The sequence below is a fragment of the Aquarana catesbeiana genome, linkage group LG07 (genome assembly GCF_042186555.1).
Source record: "Aquarana catesbeiana isolate 2022-GZ linkage group LG07, ASM4218655v1, whole genome shotgun sequence".
Lineage (NCBI taxonomy): Eukaryota > Metazoa > Chordata > Amphibia > Anura > Ranidae > Aquarana > Aquarana catesbeiana.
The window spans coordinates 109630295-109655290 of record NC_133330.1 but is presented as its reverse complement, the minus strand read 5'-3'; the positions used below and the strand labels follow the sequence as shown (position 1 = coordinate 109655290).

The following is a 24996-nucleotide window of genomic DNA, read 5'->3' as shown; positions in this document are numbered from 1 at the left end:
TATAGGGAGTGGACTTCCTGTCTTAGGGTGTGCAAGTGTCCACCACCTGAAGGCGGTCTACAACCCATATAGTAACTACTATGGCTCTGTCTCCCGTGATGTACAATAAGAAAGGCAAAGCATAGGCCAAACGCCCACTTTTGAGCCAAGGCATCTATCCCCTTGGCCACCCACTTCTCTTTCCAAAGAGAAGTATGCTGGAACCTTGGCATTTGACTTGCTGGCGAACTCACCTCTGCAAGGCCCAACTTCTCTGCCACTAGCTGAAAGACTTCCCTGTTCAGTGAGCATTCCAATTCGTGCACTTGGTGTCGACTCAAATTCCGCCAGACGATTGTCCACTCCCTTTAGGTGGACTGCAGATATTAAACACAGGTTCACCTCGGCCCAAGTAAAAATAGTGCTCGCCAGCTTGATTAAGGAAGGACACCATGTCCCCCCATTTGTTTATATAAAAGAGACCGCCACCACACTGTCCAAGAGGACTTGTACGTAGTGATTCTGCAACTCTTTGGCGAAACCCCTCAGCGCTTCCCAGATCGCCACCACCTCACTCCAGTTGGCTGATCTTTTGGACTGACTATGCTCTGGCCCAGTGCCCTTGGGCTACTCTTGACCCACCCAGTGGGCTTCCCATCCCCAGGCACTGGCGTCCGTGGCGATACTGAGACCCTGCAAAAGATTTTCTTCGTTCCTCCGCCACCACAGAGACCTCTTGGTCTTCGGGGATAGAAGGAAGGTCCGGTCCAGTGATTGTGTCCGTCCCAACTTCTTAGAATATTGACCTGGAGACACCTGAAATGGGCCCTTGCCCACGGTACTGCTGGGATTGTTGCTGCCAGAAGACCTAGACCCAGCATGGCTGAACGGATGGACATTGCCAGATAGTAGCCTTTTTTCAGAACCGTCGCCTTTACCTTTTCTACCTTCGCCTCCGAGATAGCCTTTTTGCGTCACCAAGATCACTAAGAACCCTAGGTTGTGCAAAGCCTGTGCCGGGGTAAGGTTCGATTTGTCCTCGTTTATCAACCACCCCAGTTCTTCCAGAAAGGAAATGGCCACCCGCAGATCAACTTGTAATGTGAGCGAGGAAGGGGCAAAAAATAAAAGGTTGTCCAAATATGGGATGACAGATCCCTTTTAGCCTCAGGGGGCCAGTGCCTCTGATAGCAGAAAAAGAAATAACTCCTGTGCACAAGTGGATGACCAGACAGGTAGTACGACGACACAGGCCTTGCTGCCAGAGAGCTGGTAGTGATGCTTGTGCATTCCTCCACGACCTTTGGAAGGTTTCGCTCATCCTAGAACGTATGCTGCTAGTTAGTGCATTTTCACATTGTGCCTTTTTCTACAACTGCTTGTGAGTAATTTCTTTATATCATTTTATTCAACAAATATTTTTACAAAAAGATAATGCACATGGCTGATGCGCCCCCTTTTTTAGTTCTCTCTCGTTGGCCAGTGCCTCTGCCAGGACCTTCGTGAAAATCCAGGGGGGGGGGGGGGGTTGGGGTGCGAGGACAGGCCGAAAGGCAGAACCCTGTACTGGAGATGCCAGACCCTTTTCCCCCACTTGAGCGCCGCCCTCAAAAACTTGTGTGATCTTTCGTGAATCAGATGTACAAATACGCGTCCCTCAGATTGAGAGGCCATAAAGCAATTTGGGGGGAAAATTGATTTTGCCATAAAAGCAGAGTTAGTTCTTACCGGTAACTTTGTTTACGGTAGTCTTCCAGGTCAGCCCTTGAGAGGATAACCAAGTACTAACCAGACCAGGGTGGGACAATGGCTTGGAGGACTTTCCTACCAAATGCCTGGTCCTGGCTGGATATTAGCTCCAGCCTGTAATGCAATCCTGTAATGTAATCCAGCCTGTAATGCTGAACAAAGGTCAAGAATTTTGACCAAGTTGCTGTACTGCTAATTTGCTCCAGAGTGGCCCCCCGCCTTCTCTGCCCACAAGGCTGCTGAAGCCCTTGTTGAATAAACCCTTAGATATTTTGGCGGCGTTATCTCCAGTAGGTTCCCTTCTTCCCATTGACATATCTGGTTGGAGATGCGGTTTAAAGAGGGGCTCCTTGTGCCCCCTTGTTTTTTCACATAAGCTACTACCGTAGCATTGTCCTACAGGATCTGGGTGTGAGGACTTCTTAGTTGGTCTTGGAAGTGTTCTATGGCTTTGGTTATTGCCAAAAGCTCCCTCCAATTCGAAGACGCCTGGGCTTCTTCCGGGGATCATCTCCCCTGAGCAGGTTGTCCTGCTATGTGGGCTCCCCATCCCCAACTGCTCGCGTCTGTGGTCAATTTCCGTGAGGTTGGGAAAGATCATGCCAGACCTCGATTTAAATTTGTGTGGATCCTCCACCACCAGAGCGACCTCTTCACGGAGGTTGATAGTAAGAGTGTCCCTATCCAGATCCTCTTGATATCTTAATAGAAAGACTTGTAGGGGCCTTAGATGATAATTGGCCCATTGTACACTGCTGGTATCGTTGAGGTCATCAGACCCAGAACCGACATCAGCTCCCTGATGGATAGATATCGGGAGGTTGTTCTGTACAGAACTTACTCTCTTGACAAGACCTTGGATCATCTCCTCTGGTAGGGACGTCTTCTGCTCTATGGAGTTGAGCAGATAACCCAGAAACCGAGTTCTGAGTGGGACACAGGTTGGATTTTTTCATTGTTTAAAATCCAGCCCAGTGACTTCAGCCATAGTTGAGCTTCTGCCAGGTCTTTTACCAGCTGTACTACTTCTGACGATGCTGCGAATAGTAGGTCATCTAGGTACGGTACTACAGTCATCTTGAACCTCGGGGGGGGCAGGGCTTCTGCTAGGACTTTGGTAAATATCCTTGGTGACTAGGATGGCCCGAAAGGAAAAGCCCTGCTCTGGAAATGATACGCCTTTCCCTCTATCTCCACTGCCAAACTCAGGTATCTCTGGGACTCTTCTCGTGGGAATCTGGAGATGGACATCCCTGAGATCCATGGTCACCATAAAAGTTCCCGGTTGAAGGATATTTTTGACTGAGAATATGGATTCCATGCAGAATCCTGTGTTGTATCGCTTGGTTCAGGGGCTTTAGATTTAATATCAATCAAAACTTCCCGGAAGGTTTCTTGATCACAAAAACGTGAGCGTAAAAACCCTTTTGTTTTTCTTCCTCTGGGACTGGAGTAAGGACTTTCTGGTCTACCATTTCCCCCCAGCAACGGGAGAGCCCTTGCTTTTTCGGGATCCCTGGGAAGTTTCGTTAATTAAAATCTCTCTGGAGGACGACAATTGAATTCCAGGGAGTAACCCCTTGAGATGTCTAGAATAAATTGATTGGCTGTCTTCTGCCATCGAGGTAGGAAGGTAGCCAGCCTTCCCCATACTGGCGATCTGTCCTAATTGCTTTGGGGTTTGGTTAGAACTAAAGATGAGGTTACTCTTCGGCTTCCCCTTGTGACCCATCCAGTTCTTTTTAGGGTAGTCTCTTTTCTTCTTGTGGACGCTCTCTTCGTCCACGTAAAAACCTCTTTTGTGGAGGTTTGCGCTTTTCGGACGGGAATGCTTTTCCTGTCCGGTGTTCTAAGGCTTCATCCAAGCCTGTCCCAAACAAACAGTCTCCGGAGAATGGGAGATTTCATAGTTTCATTTTGGATGCAGGGTCCCCTGACCAGGTCTTCATCCAAATAGCCCGTCTGGCTGCCACGGCTAGTCCTGATCTTGCTGCCAGCTTGACAGACTCTGCGGACGCATCCGCTATGTACCCGACTGCCTTGGAGAGAACCGGTAGGGACTTCAAAAATTTCTCCTGCTACCATGATGCGACTAATCTCGGCAAGACTATGGGAGAGGAACTTCCAGAGGGAGCTGTTGGAGGTTTTACCTCTGCAATTAATTTTTTTAAGATCCTTAAAGGTAGTAGCCATGTCATCCCTCATGGATCCAAAAATCTTTGTGTAAATTGTATCACTGTTTTGTAACCAGTCTGTCTATGCAAACTTGACAAAGCAGTTCTGTGCATCCCAAGGGCATCTTGGTAGCACATTTTGCACACCACTTCCTGGGAGTGGGCTTTGGGTTTTAGAGGGCTTTGCCTGCCAAAACATAAAACACAGGGGCCTATGGCGGTGAGAGAAAGGCATCAGCATTTACTCAGCCATTACAGCGTGCACATCCAATGACACCTGAACCCCCTGTAGTGCCCCAGCTTGCTAGAGACCACCAACTAGCCTGCTGTTCCCTATATGGCCAAAAAAGGTTACCCACTGGTGCCTACCTGTGTACCGCTGGTGCCTGCATCCATCGGACCCTGGGCAGATGAGAGTTCATCTTCCTCCTGCATGCTGGAGCTTTTATGACGAATGCAGCCGTGTCCACGCTAAAAACAGCACCTGCTGGCCACTCCTGCTCTCTGTGCCATTAAGGGGGCTGGACCGGCTTAGTTGGCTCCTGCTGATGACGTCACCCCCCCCCCGGGAAATGACGCCCCGTGTCTTCAGGGTCAAACAACTTCCGGCCACAGGTACATGCCCCAACGGAGCCAGTCAAGGGGATGCTGTATCTGCGCCCATCTCCGCGCCTGGGCTCAGAGAGCTGAAATCCAGTACACCTCCTGCCCACTGCCAAGTAGGGTTGCCCATGGCCGCATACCCACCGTCCTCCAATCCAGAACAACGGCTCCGGTAAGGTCCACTGGTCCCCTGCCGCTCAAAGGCTCCACTCCAGTCCACACTACCTGTGCTACGGCTGCTGAACCTGCAGGACCCCTGTCCTGGTCAGCCCTTGGGAGATGGAGCCCCTCAGTTCCTTTGGCAACATGTCTCCTCCGGACGGAGGAAACACCAAGACTGACCAGGGACTGCCTTTTAAAGAAATTATTGGCAATGTGTTTCCTGTGTGTGAGGAGGAGCTCCATCTCTCAAGGGCTGACCTGGAAGACGACTGGGGGAAAAACGGTTTCCATCTGAAACTTCTTGTAGACCACCCATCTGTTTAGTGACTTCAAGTTCAATATTAGGCGGAATTTGCCCAGCGGTTTACGTACCATGAAAACGTGTGAATAGAAACCCTGGTTTATTTCTCGTTGTGGCACCGAAATGAGGACCCACTGGTCAATCAGGTCCCCAATTTGGGAAAGCAAGGCTGTCACCTTCTGAGGATCCCTGGGAGGGGAAGTTATGAACGTCTTTGTGGGAGGAGTGCCCTTGAACTGAATTCGGAAGCCTTCCCCGATTATCCTCAGTATGAATCCATTTGGGGTAATCTTTTCCCACTGTGGGAGGAACTGCCCCAATCTCCCTCCCACGGGGACCAAGTCATTGAGATTTTGTGGTTTTCTTAAGAGAGGAAAACCAGATACTACCTTTGCTTCCCCCTCGCCCACTGTTTTAGTGGCTGATCCTTTAGGAGTCTGCCCCTGCGACCCCCCCCCCTTTTATTTTTAATCGCAAAAGCTTTCTTTTTATCTGCAGCTAGGTCTAAGACTTTCTCTAGATCCTGCCCGAACAAAAAGGCCCCCCTAAAACAGTATGCCACGAAGCCTTACTTTTAAGTCCGGGTCCCCTGACCAGGATTTTAACCATAGAGCCCAGCGAGAATATACCAGGGCTGTGGCTTTAGCTGAGTTTGACAGATCCTGCAGAAGCGTCTGCCATATAACCTGCTGCCTTCTGCAGCTTCGGTAGGAAATCCAGGATTTCCTTCCAAGAGGTCCCTCATTCTAGATGGGCCTGAAGTTGGCCCAGCCACCCCCACCAGCCGTTACCAGATTCACAAGGCTCTTTAGCCTGGATCCAGCATCAACGGGGGGGGGGAGCGGTGGGTTGGCGACCTGCACTGAGTACACTCCACTCCTCCCCCAGCCCTGTAGGCCAAACCATCCCAGTATCCGCCTACCTGAGCTGGGCCGGCACTACTGCCACTCTGCTCTGCTGAGTACATGTCCTCCTGAAGCATTGCGCTGGTCGGTGACCACCAGCTGACTGTGGCTGGCATTTACATAAACCGCCATGGATCCGGCGTCCACGTTCCTTGCGAGAACCGGAAGTGACGCGTCGGAAGTCCCCGCCCTCCTCCTGCACTCCAAAGGCGGGAACTCGAGGCCTATGCCCGCCCCCGTCATACAAACACCGGAATCCAGTATCCGGCCAGCAGAGGAAACTACTCTCTGCGCAGAGAGCGTCCAGCCCTCCTTGGTCTGATCTGGAGGGAAAAGCGATAGCTCCAGCTTGCCTTCAGCCTGACAGGGAGACCCAGGATCTGTCCCATACCCCGCAAGGTATAGGGGACCTCCATCCTGCCCTAGGCAGCTTTCCTAGCCTCCTTCTCCGGTGGAGGAAAAACAAAAATGACTGAAGAGGAAGGGAAATGGGATGGTGTCTGCTCTTTATGGATTTAACCCTTGTGTTTCCTGCCTCCAGAGGTGGAGCCTTTTCTCTCTAGTGCTGTCCTGGACAGACGACTAGAGAAATAACATTACTTTCTATTGAGGCCGTTCGCATAAATATGCAGTGTCATTCTGATATGATGTTGAAAAGGGTTCTGTGCAAGTTTAGTGTGGTACGGTTTTTACCTCCAAATATTAGAATGGTAACCGCATGCAAAACGCTAATCTGTTCTTAGACAACATGATTCCAGGACATTTTTAAACAAAACACTGCTTTCTGTATTTCCTATCCCTGGATAGAGAGAGACCAGAGATCACAGCTGTATCCAAATCACATGAAAATTGCTTTGTTATAGCCTCTGAATCGCATTAACACGCACTGATTAAAATGGCACGGCAAAACAGAGGCAACTTGCACTGCATAAGTGTGAACCTAGCAAGATATGGCAAAATGTTCTCTAGCAGGAAAAGGAGGAATGCTAGCCTTCAGATTATAGGCCCTAATGATAACTTGTCTGATCCACCTAGCAATGGTGAGCAAAAAGCAAGGAGATCCCTTACCACTTCAAGAGACAGTGGAGAGAAGTTTTCTGTGGATGTTTCAGAGCAGTACATAAGGAAGAACAGTATCCTGATTTAGGTGGAATGCAGGGACCACCCTTGGCAGAGAGGAGGCTTTACCCCTCAGTACAGCATTGCCCTTGTGCAACACTAAGACACAGTCCTCATAGTATAAGCCAGATGACTCAGAGGCCCTCTGCACAGAAATAACAGCAACAAGAAAAACAAACTTGTGAGTAAGGTCAAAAGGGACCATCACTAAAAAAAAGGACAAATGGCAGATTGTGAAGAGCCAAACAGATTAAAACTGATATTTTTTTTTAAACCACTGCTTACCTGGCGGCAAAGAATGCATTAAGATAAAAAAAACCTTCTGCCTTTACAAACACTAAGTATGGGATTGATCTGTGCATGCTTTAGAGGTGAGGGAAAGGTTCCTGTAGAGAGGGAGACATGTGAGAGCATAGGATAGGAGAACAGGGTGACTAATGGTTGCAAGGAAAAAGTATTCAGGTGACAACTGGATAGGTGGGCCTCTGAGAAAAGTTTGGTAACCTCTTCAATAGTAGCTGATTAAAAAAGGAAAGTATTGAATGTGCTGTTCGAGTATGTTAAGTAGGAAAGACATCTGTACTGTCATGGTATTGATACATAAAATGTATAAATCATAAAAACATACAAAGAGTAAAAAAAAAAAAAAAAAAAAAAAAAGGCCAAATGGGTTTTTCCCAAGACACAGAAAACTTTGATTGCACTGTCTCAATAGGACAATGGATTCACACAGCCTCAATCAGAGAGAAACTGACTAACGTCCAGGTATCATAAATGTTTATTGTGAAGACATACATGATACAGAAGCAGAAGTTTGTCATCTATCAAGTCACAAATATATCACAAAATCACCTATGGACATTGTACTACACTGCAAAGTAGGGTTGTCCCGATACCACTTTAAGACAGAGTACAAGTACAGATATGTTTTTAAATGCCACGCGACAGTGGCACCAATATGCAGCACTAATGATGCGTGGACGGTGTCAGTCGTTTTTATATGTATTTTTTTTACAATTTAACCTTTTCAATATTTATTACCATTATTAATTCTTTTTTTTTTTTTTTTAATTAGCCCTGTTGGGGGGTGGCTTTGATGAGATGTCAGGGGTCTTAAGAGACCCCTGACATCTCCCTTTTGAGACAGGGAATGGGACTAAGGACAGAGATTCCCCAGTCTGTTTCTCTGCAGCCTCAGCTGCACTGAAAATTAGGGATGGGCCGAACACCCCCAGGTTCGCATCCAGAACATGCGGACTGAAACACCGTTAAAGTCTATGGGACTCGAACGCAAGAAATCAAAAGTGCAAATTTTAAAAGGCTAGTATGCAAGTTATTGTCCTAAAAAGAGTTTGGGGACCCGGGTGCTGCCCCAGGGGACATGTATCAATGGAAAAAAAAGTTTAAAAAACGGCCGTTTTTTCGGGAGCAGTGATTTTAATGATGCTTAAAGTAAAAAAAGTGAAATATTCCTTTAAATATCGTACCTGGGGGGTGCCAATAGTATGCCTGTAAAGTCGGCGTGCTTCCCGTGCTTAGAACAGTCCCTGCACAAAATAACATTTCTAAAGGAATAAAAAAGTCATTTAAAACTGCTTGAAGCTTTAATGTAATGTCGGGTCCCGGCAATATGGATGAAAATCAGCGAGACAAACGGCATGGGTACCCCCCACCCCCCAGTGCATTACCAGGCCCTTTGGTGCTGGACTACAATGCAGTGGATATATATTTTATTAAATGCAGCTCAATGAGTCACCTGCCTGAAAGTGTCTTACAACATGTACTCCAGGAATGGCCTACAGTCAGGTATAGGCTTGGCTAGACTATACACACACATTATATACAGAAAATATATATACTAGAGATAGAGATAGATATATATAATCTCTATCTATATATCTACATACATACACACATTATTTAAATTAAATGCACTGCAGCTAGCTGAATCAACTGCCTGAAGTATGCCTGTATAATTATTATATATATATATATATAAATAAAATATATATATATATATCTATATATCTATCTATCTATCTATCTATCTAGAGAGAGAGAGAGAGAGAGAGAGAGAGAGAGAGAGAGAGAGAGAGAGAGAGAGAGAGAGAGAGAGAGAGGAGAGAGATACACACACAAAACCGGGATGCGCTTAATATATATATATATATATATATATATATATATATATATATATATATATATATATATATATATATATATATAAAAAATATACACTGCAGCTAACTGAATCGCCTGCTTGCTCAAACTAAATGAAATGACACTCTCTCTTAACAACGCCACCAACACACTACACACGGCCGATGTGCAGGCAGCCTTATATAGTGTGGGGCGTGGACTTAACCCACTGAGCCATAATTGGTTGATTGATTGGTAAATCACATAATATTAAAGTTAATTGCATAATATAACATTGTTCCACGTAATTATAATAGAATAGCAATATACCGAAATATGATAGGTAATATATAATTCATGATTCACACAAGTAAAAACCCATGGTAGACGCATGATTGCTATGACATAGCATCAGTAAAATCTCAACGCGTTTCGTGGATAATTTCCACTCATCAGGAGCAGCTGTGCACTGGATATATCTATAATAAAATGTAAATTAAACGTACATAGTAGTTAATAAAGCAGGAAGAGATGGAGCAAAAAAACTATAGTCCCAACACTCGTACCTATAGTAGAATCTAGGTTAAATAGCGTAGATAATGTTATTAACAATTGAGACACTGTGGGACCAACATCCTAATTTAAAGTCCCAAAATTATTTTTTCTTCATAAAGGATGGAAACACACACATGTATTTTGTTTATAGCATTATTGTCTGTGACATACATCATTTGCCAATATAGTTTATAATTACAGTATTATTGGGTTAGTTCACTAACGGCTTCTTGTTACACTCATGGGGCGTACACACGGGCGGACTTTCCGACCGGACTGATCCGACGGACTTTTGACAGACTTCCGACGGATTTTTTTTTTACGAACGGACTTGCCTACACAAGACCGGACTTAACGGCAGACTACCCCGTTTCCCCGAAAATAAGACCTAGCGTGATTGTCAGTGATGGCTGAAATATAAGCCCTATTCCCCAAATAAGCCCTACCCTGTTTCCCCAAAAATAAGCCCTACCCTGAAAATAAGACCTACAAGGACTTTAACTAGGGCTTATTTGGGGGGTAGGGCTTATATTGCAGCCATCACTGACAATCACGCTAGGTCTTATTTTTGGGAAAACGGTATGTCTGCCGGTCTTCCCGATGGAGTTACGACGGACTTTCCGAATGAACAGACTTGCCCACACATGAAAAAGTCCGTTCATTTAGAACGTGACTCGGGTACGACAAGACTAGAAAAGGAAGTCAATCTCGCCACTTTTATCGGTGAGATTGACACCTTGGGAGCCCCGTCGCGGGGCATACCAGGCCCTTAGGCAGGGGCGGATCCAGAGCCTAGTCTCGGGAGGGGCACTGCCATAAAATTTTGCGGGCAGTTTGTCGGGGCAATGGCTGATGTTGGCGCTTCAATCATCACAGCACCATGGTTGATGTGGTGTTAGGATGATTGAGGCACATTATTTATATTATTACATTGTAATGTAAAATGAAATCGTTCAACTCACCATAATGCAGAATCATTGGGAGCCCCGAGCGTGTCACTTGCTACCGTCGCCTGCCACCAGATGCAGCGTGTCACTTGCCAATGTCGCCTGCCACAACATGCGGATTGTCACTTGCCAATGTCGCCTGCCACAAGATGCGGATTGTCACTTGCCAATGTCGCCTGCCACAACATGGGGATTGTCACTTGCCAATGTCGCCTGCCACACCATGCGGATTGTCACTTGCCAATGTCGCCTGCCACAACATGCGGATTGTCACTTGCCAATGTCGCCTGCCACAAGATGCGGATTGTCACTTGCCAATGTCGCCTGCCACAACATGCAGATTGTCACTTGCCAATGTCGCCTGCCACAAGATGCGGATTGTCACTTGCCAATGTCGCCTGCCACAACATGTGGACTGTCACTTGCCAAATTGCCAGTGGATGTGTCCCAGAGTGAGGGCGGGCAGTGAGAGATATTGTAACTCATTACCTCATGTAAATCAGAATATGCATGCAAAAGCATGTTGCATTGCGGCCATCTTGGTACACCCTCACTTGTCAGCAGTAAGACTAGAGTTAGAAGTCGGCAAGCAGACATCTTTATACACCCACTGGAGTCTTGCTTTTCACAGTTATTTTTAACAGTAAACTCAGCTTATTTAGTGAAATATAAGTTGAGTTTACTGTTAAAAATAACTGTGATAAGCAAGACTCTGGTGGGTGTATAAAGATGTCCGCTTGCCGACACACACTAGGCTTACTGTGGACGAGTGCGGGAGTACCAAGATGGCCGCGACGCAACGCCCCTTCAGTCACATTATCAGAAGGGGAGTGGCTTCAACACCTGCCTGCTCGCTGCGCTGCCTCGCTCAGCCTCAGTCACACGCCAGCCGCCCGCTCCGGGCCAGCGGCAGGATTGCTCGCTCACCCGCCGGCTCAGGGCTCACCTGCTCGTATGTTCTCGGGGGGTGCAATTGCCCCGTTGCCCCCCCCCCTGGATCCGCCCCTGCCCTTAGGTCTGGTATGGATTTTAAGGGGAAACCCTCCTACGGCGAAAAAACAACGTCATAAGGGGGCGTGGTCACCGTGTGATGTTGACCACGCCCCTTATGACGTCACAGTCCCAGCATGCCCCGAGACTGTGACGTTATAAGGGGGCGGGGTCACCGCCTATATAAGTCATTGCGGAGCGCTCAAACAGCATTACAGCGGGAGAGAGCGTCGTGTCAACATCTGAAGAAGAGAAAAGGGAAGCCGGCAGAACAACCGGACAGCGGGAGAAGAGGTCGAACACCGGGAGAAGAGGCTGGAGAGTGGGAGAAGAACCGTACACCGGGTGAAGAGGCCGGAGAGAGCGGCGAAGTCAGAAGAAGACCCCTGGAGCTGTCTAATAAATTACTTTAAAAACCTGTCTAGTGTGTTTTTTTATTGACACTTTTTCCCTAGGTGAATGGGTAGGGGTACAATGTACCTCATACTCATTCACATAGGGTGGGGGCCCCCTTATTAAAGGGGGCTCCCGGATTCCGAAAAGCCCCCCCCGCAGACCCCGACAACCAACGGCCAGGGTTGTCGGGAAGAGGCCCTTGTCTTCATCAACATGGGGACAAGGTGCTATGGGGTGGGGGGGGCGCAGGGTGCCCCCTCCCCCAAAGCACCCACCCCCCATGTTGAGGGCATGCGGCCTGGTACAGTTCAGGGGGGGCGCTCGCTCGTCCCCACCCCCTTTCCTGACCGGCCGGGCTGCGTGCTCGGATAAGGGTCTGGTATGGATTTTGGTGACACATCCAATCTCTCCATTTCACACCTGGGTTCTTCCTTTATGGCCCACTTTACCCCTATACATGGTTCCCTCCCCCCTTTTTTTTCAATTAGCTTAGCCAGTTACTCCAAATTGGTACACTAGTTAAAATTATAATGTATATTATTTGTTCACAGAAGCCCTACAGGCTCAAATGCAATATCATTCACTACCATCCCTTCCTATGAGATGTTCATTCACCGATGGTTTTTGCCATTCTTTCGCTGCAGCGCCATCACCTCAGCTCCCGGGGCATGTTGTTCCCACGATGCCTCCAATCGTTAACATCTACGCTTTTTAACCTAGATTCTACCCATAGGCAAGAGTGTTGGGACTATAGTTATTTTGTTCCCTCTCTTCCTGCTTTAGTAACCATTTACGGTTAATTTACATTTTATTATAGATATATCCAGTGCACAGCTGCGCCCGATGAGTGGAAATTATCCATGAAACGCGTCAAGCTTTTACTGATGCAATGTCACAACAATACTTACTAATAATATTGATTGATTTAGTCTACAACAGTGATGTGTTTCATATAAAGTCCCACTACCCCCCTTTCCCCTTCCTTTAAAAGTAATAAGAATGGAGACATATGTACTATAATAGTCGTTGCCTCATTTAAAGTCCCAACATTCTCTTTTCTTCATATACCAATTAGACTGGTCAATCAGAAGAATAATTGAATATGGTGTGGTCTAGTGAATAGTAGTGGTAGCGCGGTATACTACCACCTTTCAGACCACCGCGGCCCCCCTAATCTTGGGGGGGAATATCCCTGAGGAAGAGCCCCCCCATCCCATCCTACCTGGAGCTCAGCTGGAGGAGCTGTGCAGCGTGAGCTCAGTTTGAAGCTGTGGAGCTTGGTGTAAGTGGAGCTTTTTTAAGTGGGAGTTATAAACAAGAGTTTAAAACAGGAGGTTATAACAGGGGTCATAGTACCTGTGTAGTGTGAGTATCTGAGTGTTGTCTGAGTAGTGTGTGTGGATCGTTAGTACTTGTGTATTGTGTACCTGTGTATTGTCTTGAGTATTAGTGCCAGGAAGCTAGTTGTTAGGTAATTTGGACAGGGTAAAATCCCCAAATCCTCACTAAATTTAATAGGTACGATGCCCGGCGGGTGTGGAGAGGCGACTCTTTGTACATCTTGCCGCATGTATGCGTTCCTTGATCATCCGATCGAGGGCGAATACTGCTGTGCAAAATGTAAGCACATTGTTTCCCTGGAAGCCCAGGTTCTGAATCTGGGGAAGCAACTGTCAGCACTGAGAAGTCCCTCCATACTAAAGGTGAGCCAGGAACGTAAACGGCAGGTGCCGGCAGGGGCCAGCACAGAGGCGGGTGGAGACAAAGAGGTGCAGGCACTAGCAAAGAGTAGATGGGTGACAGTCAGGAGGGGTAGAGGGGGAAGTGCCAGGGAGGCCGATCCAGGACTGGAGCATCCCAATAAGTACGCTCCATTGAGTGACATTGGTGTAACCAGTCAGGGACCAGCACTGCTGGAGTTGAGGGACTCTCCTAGCTGCCAGGGGAAGAACTCCTCCAGTGAGAGTGGGGGGGCAGCAAAGGGAAAGGAAAGACAGATTCTGGTGGTAGGGGACTCAATTCTTAGAAGGACAGAGAGGGCAATCTGTAACCAAGACCTGAAGCGCCGAACAGTATGTTGTCTACCGGGCGCTCGGGTTCGGCACATCACGGATCTTGTGGACAGATTACTGGCAGGGGCTGGGGAAGACCCGGCTGTCATGGTGCACGTTGGCACCAATGACAAAGTCAGAGGCAGATGGAGTGTCCTAAAGAACGATTTTAGGGACTTAGGAGCTAAATTGAGGAAAAGGACCTCCAAGGTAGTGTTCTCAGGAATACTACCGGTACATCGAGCCACACCAGAGAGGCAGAGGGAGATTAGGGAAGTAAACAAGTGGCTGAAGAGCTGGTGTAGTAAGGAGGGGTTTGGGTTCCTGGAGGACTGGGCCGACTTCTCAGTCGGTAACCGGTACTATAGAAGGGACGGACTGCACCTAAATGAGGAGGGTGCAGATCTGCTGGGAATGAAGATGGCCAAAAAGTTAGAGGGGTTTTTAAACTAGGCGATGGGGGGGAGGGTCCAGAGACAGTGATAGCCAGCGCGGAAGATATTCCAGAGGGTAGTATTGGGGGCATTAGTGGTAGGTTAACCAAAGCACAAAAACACAAGGTGAGTATAGTAGCAAGTCCAAGTTGCAATCTTGAAACACCCAATACGAGGACAATATGCGACCGGTCTAAACTATGTGGCATGTTCACCAATGCCAGGAGCCTGGCGGACAAGATGGGTGAACTAGAGATACTGTTGTACAAGGAGGATTTGGATTTTGTGGGAATTTCAGAGACCTGGTTCAACAGCTCTCATGATTGGCTGGCAAACATTCAAGGGTATACCCTATACCGCAAGGATAGAGAGGGTAAAATAGGGGGAGGGGTATGCCTATATATCAAGAATAATGTACAAGTGAATGTGAGAGATGACATCACTGAGGGGGCTAGGGAGGAGGTGGAATCTTTATGGGTAGAGCTCCAAAGGGATGAAGCTAAGGGGAAAATAATACTGGGAGTATGCTATAGGCCCCCTAACCTGAGGGAGGAAGTGGAGACGGATCTCCTATCACAAATTGGATTAGCAGCAAGGATGGGAAGTGTTATCATAATGGGGGATTTTAATTATCCAGACATAGACTGGGCGGAGGGAACCGCGCATTCATTTAAGGCTCGCCAGTTCCTTAATGTCTTGCAGGACAATTTTATGGGTCAGATGGTAGACGCACCAACTAGAAATAAAACATTACTAGATCTACTGATTACCAACAATACAGACCTGATAACAGATGTGGAAATACGGGGCAATTTAGGTAACAGCGATCACAGGTCAATTAGTTTCAGTATAAATCACACAAATAGGAGACATGAAGGGAACACAAAGACACTGAATTTCAAAAGAGCCAACTTCCCTAAACTACAAACCTTGCTAAAAGGCATAAATTGGGATAAAATATTAGGAACAAAGAATACAGAGGAGAGATGGGTTTGCTTTAAGAGCATATTAAATAAGGGCATTAGCCAATGTATCCCATTGGGTAATAAATTTAAAAGAGCGAACAAACATCCTGGATGGCTTAACTCCAATGTAAAAATGCATATAAAAGCAAAGGAGAAGGCCTTCAAAAAATACAAGGTTGAGGGATCATCCACAGCATTCAGAATTTATAAAGAATGCAATAAGAAATGTAAGGGTGCAATTAGGATGGCTAAGATAGAACATGAAAGACACATAGCGGAGGAGAGCAAAAAAAATCCCAAGAAATTCTTTAAGTATGTAAACAGTAAAAAAGGGAGGACAGACCATATTGGCCCCATAAAGAATGAGGAAGGACATCTGGTTACAAAGGATGGGGAGATGGCAGAGGTATTGAATTTATTCTTCTCCTCAGTATTCACGAGTGAATCGGGGGGCTTCAGTAACCAAAACTGCAGTGTTTATCCTCATGACACAACACAGGAAGCACCTACATGGTTAACAGAGGACGGAATTAAAATTAGACTTGAGAAACTTAACATTAATAAATCACCGGGACCAGATGGCTTGCATCCAAGGGTACTTAGGGAACTCAGTCAGGTGATTGCCAGACCGTTGTTCCTAATTTTTACAGACAGTCTATTGACTGGAATGGTGCCAGCTGATTGGAGAAAAGCCAATGTAGCACCAATATTTAAAAAGGGCCCAAAAAACATCCCTGGGAATTACAGACCAGTTAGCCTAACATCAATAGTATGTAAACTCTTGGAGGGGATGATAAGGGACTATATACAAGATTTTAGTAATAAGAATGATATCATTAGCAGTAATCAGCATGGATTCATGAAGAATCGTTCTTGCCAAACCAATCTATTAACCTTCTATGAGGAGGTGAGTTGCCATCTAGATAAAGGAAGGCCCGTAGACGTGGTGTATCTGGATTTTGCAAAAGCATTTGACACAGTTCCCCATAAACGTTTACTGTACAAAATAAGGTGCGTTGGCATGGACCATAGGGTGAGTACATGGATTGAAAACTGGCTACAAGGGCGTGTTCAGAGGGTGGTGATAAATGGGGAGTACTCAGAATGGTCAGGGGTGGGTAGTGGGGTCCCCCAGGGTTCTGTGCTGGGACCAATCCTATTTAATTTGTTCATAAATGACCTGGAGGATGGGATAAACAGTTCCATCTCCATACTAAGCTAAGCAGGGCAATAACTTCTCCGCAGGATGTGGAAATCTTGCAAAAAGACCTGAACAAATTAATGGGGTGGGCGACTACATGGCAAATGAGGTTCAATGTAGAAAAATGTAAAATAATGCATTTGGGTGGCAAAAATATGAATGCAATCTATACACTGGGGGGAGAACCTCTGGGGGAATCTAGGATGGAAAAGGACTTGGGGGTCCTAGTGGATGATAGGCTCAGCAACGGCATGCAATGCCAAGCTGCTGCTAATAAAGCAAACAGAATATTGGCATGCATTAAAAGGGGGATCAACTGCAGAGATAAAACGATAATTCTCCCGCTCTACAAGACTCTGGTCCGGCCGCACCTGGAGTATGCTGTCCAGTTCTGGGCACCAGTCCTCAGGAGGGACGTACTGGAAATGGAGCGAGTACAAAGAAGGGCAACAAAGCTAATAAAGGGTCTGGAGGATCTTAGTTATGAGGAAAGGTTGCGAGCACTAAACTTATTCTCTCTGGAGAAGAGACGCTTGAGAGGGGATATGATTTCAATTTACAAATACTGTACTGGTGACCCCACAATAGGGATAAAACTTTTTCGCAGAAGAGAGTTTAATAAGACTCGTGGCCACTCATTACAATTAGATGAAAAGAGGTTTAACCTTAAACTACGTAGAGGGTTCTTTACTGTAAGAGCGGCAAGGATGTGGAATTCCCTTCCACAGGCGGTGGTCTCAGCGGGGAGCATTGATAGCTTCAAGAAACTATTAGATAATCACCTGAATGACCGCAATATACAGGGATATGTAATGTAACACTGACACATAATCACACACATAGGTTGGACTTGATGGACTTGTGTCTTTTTTCAACCTCACCTACTATGTAACTATGTAACTATGTAACACTGAGACAGACAAATCAAGCATGTGAAGGTATGTGCTCTTGGCAGCCCCCGGTGGCGACAATAGGCATAGCATACATTTACTTAAAGGAGAAACCTACTAGAAATAGAAAATTCTGAGGAATCTCCCTTACCTTATCCAGCTGCAGGGTTCTGTTATACAGACCCAATCTTCACCTCTCACGGTGGGCTCCGTCTGAAAAACCTTCAGAAACAGGGGCCCCCTAGAAAAGGATCCACAGTTCTGGGCCCGTAAAGCACCCCGCCAGGGATATGGCTAGAAAAAACAAATACTGGATCCCGGGGTCCAGCTCTCTAAAAAAGAAGACCTTGTTTCTTCGGACACGAGGCCCAGGTACCATTCGGCCTAAGGAGGACACCTTGAAATGGATCCGGTTTGCATGGCTTGCCCCAGTATAGGACATAGTATATTCCCTTTGGAGCTCAGCACAGCACATCTTTACACGTGACCAACACCTAAGACACTGGCGAAAAAACTGAGGTATCCCTGTAAGGGGAGGGATTATATAGGGGGTTGAACTTTTCTGTTTAGGGTGTGTCAGTGTCCAAATACCTAGTGATACCCTATATAACCCATCAGTAATTACTGAGGCTCTGTGTCCCGTGATGTACGAGAAGTAAAATCCCTTTTGATAGTCAGCTATTCGTAAAAGTCCCTTATTGATCCACCAATTAAAAAGGTTTGAGGAGCAAATCCCAAGGTGAATTTCGGATTTTGAAGCAAAGGTGCTAGAGGAGTATGAGGGGATTTAAATGTATACGTTTTAGTTAGTCTGTCCCATAATCCCAGGGAAAAGGATAAAGATGGGCAGAGAGTATAGGATCTATATTTAAATAGTAGCCACATCAGTTGTGAGATCGATTTAAATGGGCAGAGCATGTTTCAGTTTGCATCCATAGAGGAGGAGACAATTTTGTGTGATATATAATCAATTGAGCAATTTGGGCAGCATAAAAATATTTAATCAGATCCGAGACTCCCAGTCCTCCTTTCATTTTAGGAGCAAACAGTGTACTTTTATTCACCCTAGGTTTCTTATCTCCCCAAATGAACAACATTTTCTTTTGAAATTCTGTTAGATCAAGACATTGATATTCAGTGGAAGAGAGTGGAATAAATATACTATTCATTTTTAAAGAATATATTCTGCCAAACCATGATGGTGGATTTATTTTCCACTTAAGTCATCAGATCGTTATATAAAACAATTAGGATTATTTTTTGAATATAGAGTGTGTAATGTAGGTGTAATAAAAATACCCAAATATGGAAGAGCTTCCAGTTGCCATTGGAAGACATATGTCTGTTGAAAGCTTTGAACCGTATGGCAATCTAATGATACGTTTAAAGCAGAGTTCTAGCCAAAAGTGGAACTTCCACTTTAAGCACTCCTCGCCCCCTTACATGGCACATTTGGCATGTAATTATTTGGGAAGAGGGATACCTGGTTGACAGATACTTCCTGTCCCACTTCCTCCTTCAGTCGCTTGGCCGCCTAAGTGACTCCTACTCTCCCCCCTAGGCAGCCCCTCCCTCTCTGCAATCTTCAGAGACACGGCACAGGTACCAGAAGATTGCCTGGCCACTAGGAGAGCACAGCGTGACTTGCGCATGCGCAGTGCACACCCGGTTGCAAAGCCGCAAGCTGTCACAGCTTGGAGCCCACACTTGTAATGACGGAGCTTCCGAAGTGGTGCCCCATTTATGCTTGCAGGACTTTTTTTTCCTGTCCAGCAAGCGCACCGCCACAGTGTGAAAGCATGAGAGGCAGTTTTCAGGTGCTATTCTGAGTTCCTTTTCCATCAAATCCACATGGTTTTTTTGTAATTTAGGTAAGGATATATTGTAAAAAAAAAAAAAAAAAAAAAAAAAAAAAATCTATCTGCCTGGTCTTTCTCAAAAGAATCAGGTTTATTATACAAGTTTGAATAAAAATGAAAAAATACCAATACCAATTTAAAAATATCAACTGCGGATTTTGTGTTGGCTGGGTATTTTTTAAGCGTAGTTTTGGTATAGTGGGTGTAAATACACAAGGAATTAGATTCCTGGCGAGAAGCGTAGGTGGTTTATCAGCCATCATAAAATATTTTTGTTTTGTCCAACGCATGTATTTTTCAGATAGAGTAATCAGACTCAAATTTAAAGCAATATGTGTGTTATCAATTTTATATCTTATATCAACTAAGGGGTTCATGCGCTGTTTTAGCAGTAGATTAAGATCTGTCTCTTGTTGTTTAATCTTAATTTCACAATTACCTTTTATTCGTGTTGACATCTAAACTAGTTTACCTGGAATGGTGGCTTTATGATGCGCCCAATTGATGATAAGAGACGTATCTGATAATATATTGTCACAAGAGAAACTGCGCAGTTCAGATTCGACCTTACGCAATAAAACCGGATCACCAAGTATAGATGCATTTAATTGCCATGTGTAACATGGAGGTTTTGTCCATAAATCAGAGTTAATTTTAATGGGGAATGATCAGACCAGGGAGTAGTTAGAATTTTGACCAAAGGAACAAATGGCAGTAACGATGTGTGAGTAAAAATATGATCAATACGCATGTGCCATGAACATTTGAATAGCGGGTGTAATCCCTAAGTTGAACGGTTGTTTTCCCTCCAAGAATCTATTAGGTCATATTGTTTGAACAGTCTAGCCATATTACAGCTGTGTTTTGGTAAACGTTTAACAGTTTTAGATGGGTTGGATTTATCAAGAATATGATCTAATGGAATATTACTGTCTCCTCCCAATATCACAAGTCCCCAAACTTGTGGTAATAATATCTCTAACATATTTCAGAAAAATTCGGCCCGTTTAACGTTCGGAGCATAATATGTTATGAAGCAAACCAATTGTTGTTTCATTTTCCCTGCTACCATAACGTATCTGCCCTCTATATCTTTTACCATCGTAGAGAGTGTAAATGGGACTTTTTTTAAAAAGCATATAGCTACTCCCCTTCTTTTGTCAGGGCCAGTTGATGGATAACATTGTGGATATGGCACCAAGGTATTTATGTGTAGAATCTTGGGGAAAATGTGTTTCTTGTAGAAATAGTATAGCAATTCCTTGTCCTTAGTAATAATGAAGGCTTTGGTGCGTTTGGATGGGGAATTTAAAATGGATGTAAACACTCCATATACCCAGTGAAGTGAACAGCCTCAGATGATACACAGGGATGAAACAAATCTCCCTACATAAGTTTTACATGTAGATCTTCTGTCTTCACCTTGATATACTGTTTAGCCGCTTGCCGACCAGCCGCCGTTCCCACGAGCCTTCGTAGCTGTACGCTGGCCTTTAAGCGGGGATAGCAAGCGCACGCGAAGCGATTTACGTGGCCGGCTGTGGCGGTCACGAGAGCCAAAACAGGGACGTGTGTGTGTAAACACATAAATCCCTGTTCTGTGAGGAAAGGAGAGACAGATCGTGTGTTCCTACTAGCTAGGAACAACAATCTCATCTCCTCTAGTCAATACCATCCCCCTACAGTTAGAGAGCACACACACGCACACGAGGGAACACAGTTAACAAAAGTGATAAAAGTGGTCCCTGCGGTGGATTTGCTTACTGGAGCCGCCGGCGGAGGCGATCGCGTTCTGTCCTCTGTTAGGTATGGAGATGAGCAGGGGGAAGACGGCCCCCACCCATCTCCATACCATTGCAGGGCGGAAGCGATTTCAAAACGTCACTTCAGCCCATAGCTCTTAAAGCAACATTTATATATATATATATATATATATATATTTTTTTTTTTTTTTTTTTTTGCATTTTTGTGTAAATATGACATCTGATGTCTTTTTGACCCCAGATCTCATATTTAAGAGGTCCTGTCATGCTTTTTTCCTATTACAAGGGATGTTTACATTCCTTCTAAAAAGGTATAAAAGTGACATTTTTTTATTTAAAGAACAGTGTAAAAATAAAAAATAAAATAAGGTAAAAAAAAAAAAAAATTGCTAAACACGCCCCGTCATGCTGAGCTCATGTTCAAACCACACGTGAGGTATCGCCACGATCGTTAGAGTGAGCGCAATAATTATAGCCCTAGAACTCCTCTAACTCAAAACATGCAACCTGTAGAATTTTTTAAACATCGCATATGGAGATTAAGAGTAAAAGTTTGTCGCCATTCCACGAGCAGGCACAACTTTGAAGCGAAATATGTTGGGTATCAATTTACTTGGCGCAACATCATCTTTCACAATATAAAAAATAAATTGGGCTAACTTTACTGTTGTCTTAGTTTTTAATTAAAAAGTGAATTTTTTCTAAAAAAAAAAAAAAAGCGTGCTTGTAAGACTGCTGCGCAAATACGGTGTGACAAAAAGTACTGTAACGACCGCCATATTATTCTCTAGGGTGTTAGAAAAAACACACACATATATATATATATATATATATATATATATATATATATACATATATACACACACACACACACACACACACACACACACACACACATATATATATATATATATATATACACACACACATATAGATAGAGAGATAGATAGATAGATAGATAGAGAGAGAGAGAGAGAGAGAGAGAGAGAGAGAGAGAGAGAGAGAGAGAGAGAGAGAGAGAGAGAGACCTATACATACACACACACACACATTTGGGGGTTCTAAGTAATTTTCTAGCAAAAAAAAATGATTTTAACTTGTAAACAAGTTTGAAAAATATGCCTGATCTTAAAGTGGGTAACCCCTTGATCGCCCCTAGTGTTAACTCCTTCCCTGCCAGTGACATTTACACAGTAATCAGTGCATTTTTAAAGCACCGATCGCTGTATAAATGTCAATGTTCCCAAAAAGGAGTAAAAAAAGTGTCCGATCTGTCAGCTATAATGTCGCAGTCCCGATAAAAAGTTTGTAGACGCTATAACTTTTGCGCAACCTAATTAATATGCGCTTATTGCGATTTTTATTACCAAAAATACATAGAAGAATACATATCAGCCTAAACTGAGGACATTTTTTTTTTTTTTTTAACAAAAAGCAAAGGGGATATTTATTACAGCAAAAAGTACAAAATATTGTGTTTTTTTTTTTTCAAAATTGTCGCTTATTTTCTTTATAACGCAAACAATAAAACCCACAGATGTGATCAAATACCACCAAAAGAAAGCTCTATTTGTGGGAAAAAAAAAGGAGGTCACTTTTGTTTGGGTACAGCATTGCGCGACTGCGCAATTGTCAGTTAAAACAATGCAGTGCCGTATCGCAAAAAATGGTCTTCCGGGGATGGCTGAAGTGGTTAGAAAGTGCACGGTCTGTTAGAATTTTCACTTCCCGATTCCCCTTTAGCAGATCATTGCTAGACACACAGACTGAGAAACACTGAGAAAGCCGATTGGAGGAAAGGCACCCCCCCCTACACATGCAGAGGTTGCCTGGGAATTGTTTAGCTGGCTGCTAATTTATAGAGACTTAATCCGACTCTATCGCCAGGCCTCGGAGAGCTTGTCAAGAGTTATCAAGCTGATACCAGAAGAACAGAGCAGGAGACAGCTACAGTACATAGTGCTTTGAAGAGAGATAACATAACACCGCAGATATATGTGCTAAGCTCAAATTTCATGACTGGGGTTTACACTGACTTTAATCCCTGCACGTTATGAGATATAATAGAGTATTTGGTGGAATACATTTTTGTTATCATGGTAAAGGCAAAATAAACTCTTCTAAATTAAGTTGCATCAGTATTGTAAGCCATTGGTGAAAAAAAATAAATAAATAATCGGAGGAGCACATATTTTCTAACCCATATAAGGGAGTCGTCACCGGGCTTAAAGAGAAAAGAAACAAAGTGAATGAAAGAGGAAAAAAGGAAACAACAATGATATGGCTCAAGGCCATAAACATTTTGTAAGCACTGTATACAATCAAACAAATATGAGTAAAAACCCAGACTGGGAACCAATCCCAAACTACAGTATGTGATGTTGTCCCCATTATATTAAGTATCCACCTTGACTCAAATTTGGTAAAGTGAATACAGATGAGGTCAGTTAATAGAAATCATAAAAATCAAGCTAGTAAGCAATCACTATATTAACAAGAAAAGTAATGGGTAGGTAGAGATTTTAAAAAATAAATTGTATCTAAAAGACCGAGACGTCCCAGAGGTACAAGTTGAAAGTAGATAAAATAGAAAAATATTTGTTTAAAAAGTGCAAATACTCTAATATTAGAGGTGATAAATCATATTAATCTTTGACAATAGAAGCACCTCTAAATCTCAAAATGGGAAAGAAAAAAAAAAGGGGGGGGAATAAAAAATAAACTGTATACACATATATACATACATAATCTCACATGACACTTTGCTACAATGTAAAGTAGTGAGTGTACAGCTTGTATAACAGTGAAAATTTGCTGTCCCCTCAAAATAACTCAACACACAGCCATTAACGTCTAAACTGCTGGCAACAAAAATGAGTACAACCCTAAGTGAAAATGTCCAAATTGGGCCCAATTAGCCATTTTCCCTCCCCGATGCCATGTGACTTGTTCGTGTTACAAGGTCTCAGGTGTGAATGGGGAACAGGTATGTTAAATTTGGTGTTAATCACTCTCACTCTCATACCGGTCACTGGAATGTCCACATGGCACCTCATGGCAAAGAACTCTGAGGATCTGAAAAAAAGAATTGCTGCTCTACATAAAGATGGCCTAGGCTATAAGAAGATTACCAAGACCGTGAAACTAAGCTGCAGCACGGTGGCCAAGACCATATAGCGGTTTAACAGGACAGGTTCCACTCAGAACAGGCCTCACCATGGTCGACCAATGAAGTTGAGTGCATGTGCTCAGTGTCATATCCAGAGGCTCTCTTTAGGAAATAGACGTATGAGTGCTGCCAGCACTGCCGCAGAGGTTGATGGGGTAGGAGGGTCAGCTTGTCAGTGCTCAGACCATACGCCGCACACTGCATCAAATTGGTCTGCATGGCTGTTGTCCCAGAAGGAAGCCTCTTCTAAAGATGATGCTCAAGAAAGCCTGCAAACAGTTTGCTGAAGACAAGCAGACTAAGGACATGTATTACTGGAACCATGTCCTGTGGTCTGATGAGACCAAGATAAACTTATTTGGTTCAGATGGTGTCAAGCGTGTGGGGCGGCAACCAGGTGAGGCATACAAAAACAAGGTGTCTTGCCTACAGTCAAGCATGGTGGTGGGAGTGTCATGGTCTGGGGCTGCATGAGTGCTGCCGGCACTGGGGAACCATTAATGTCAACATGTACCGTGACATACTGAAGCAGAGCATGATCCCCTCCCTTCGAAGACTGGGCCACAGGGCAGTATTCCAACATAACAACCCCAAACACACCTCCAAGGACGACCATTGCTTTGCTCAAGAAGCGGAGGGTAAAGG

At 44.6% G+C, this 24996-nt stretch overlaps 1 protein-coding gene across 3 annotated transcripts in view; it reads right to left on the bottom strand.

Annotated features, from left to right (window-relative positions):
* TOM1 (target of myb1 membrane trafficking protein) overlaps positions 1-24996 on the bottom strand; it is a 532535-nt gene that overhangs the window by 294310 nt on the left and 213229 nt on the right. The window lies entirely within an intron of this gene.